At 46.4% G+C, this 1333-nt stretch overlaps 1 non-coding gene across 1 annotated transcript; it reads right to left on the reverse strand.

The window, feature by feature from the left end:
* Positions 1 to 965: 965 nt before the first annotated feature.
* Positions 966 to 1097, reverse strand: Gm26029. The gene has a single exon (XR_003953210.1). It is a non-coding gene; the product is annotated as a small nucleolar RNA SNORA17 (small nucleolar RNA).
* Between the last annotated feature and the right edge of the window lie 236 nt (positions 1098 to 1333).

The raw sequence follows: 1333 nt of genomic DNA on the forward strand, positions 1-1333 counted from the left end.
CGGTGGTCTGTAGCCTCCCATAAGCCTGAAACAGGCTAAGCCAGAACCTGACCTTGCTGCCACTAAGATTATCTAGGGAGGAGCTTTCCTCCCTAGATCACTCTATTGTTCTGCCACTGCCAGCTGTTCCTCTTCAAGATACTGCTACCTTCTTAGAGGCCCCGGAGCTATTCTGAAGATTATGCCCTTCTTCTGCAGTCATCACCTGCAGCTGGTTCCAGGCTCCAAGGATGAATTGGTGGAATGGACTTTCTCCCCTTTTCTTTATAAGGCGTGTTCCCCGACATTAAAATTTGAACCTTGAGCAGACTAGTGTGTCTTGGTTCCATTGTTTCTCAACCCGCCTAGGCTCCCTCTTTTCTTCCAGATTCCAAGATGCCTTCCAGGCTCGAACTCGGATATGTGAGCCGCTGGCCGGCCCCCAACAATGGTCCCTGGTGGCATCCCTGGTTACTCACATTCAGGCTATTACTCACTACCTTCAAGACTCCAGTGCTGCCTTGCTTCATTGTACCCTCATTGTATCCTGTATCCTTCTGTTTCCCTTTCTCTTTCATTTCTCTATCACTTACTTGCATCTCTTAGTTATGCCTAGGTCTCTGAATGTCTGGAGTTGCCTCACGAGTCATCTCAGGAGTGCTATACTCCAATCATGCATTATAGCACTGGGCAAGGGTCATCTTGAAAATGGTCTGCCCTCCACCCCGGGCCTGCATGACAATGGACTGGAGATCATCTCAGGCTAGCTGCCTGTCTAGGCCCCATTGTGCTGGTCTGGTGGTCATCTGAGGCTCACTCCTAGCCCAGCCTGTTGGACTGGCCCTTTGAGAGGGTTGTCTGTACCAGGCTTTGGAACCTGCACGGCACAGGACTGGTGGTCATATTACCTTAACTCCTTGACTAGGCCCCCTGGAGCTCGATTGGTGGTCATTTCACCTTCTTTTTTAAAGTTTTTATTTTTAAGGAATGTTAGGTTACTAACAATTCAGATGTTCATAAGTCAGAACACTAAACTTAGACATTGTCTCTCTCCTCTCAGCCACCTACTCATGCACATGTAACGTGGCAACCACATCTGCAGTGCCTGTACATGTAAGAAAGAAAGGTTTGCTTTGCTTTGCTTTGCTTTGCTTTGCTTTGCTTTGCTTTGCTTTGCTTTGCTTTGGTTTGGTTTGGTTTGGTTTGGTTTGGTTTGCTTGTTTTGTTTTGTTTCAGTTTGTTTGTTGTTTTGGTTTGGTTTGTTTGTTTTGAGAATGAAATGTTTTTCCTCTTAAGAGTGAACTTTTAAGCAAGTTCTTTGCATTCACCACATATGCCAAAAGATTGGGTATGG

Source organism: Mus musculus, chromosome X (assembly GCF_000001635.26).
Source record: "Mus musculus strain C57BL/6J chromosome X, GRCm38.p6 C57BL/6J".
NCBI classification, from domain to species: Eukaryota; Metazoa; Chordata; class Mammalia; order Rodentia; family Muridae; genus Mus; species Mus musculus.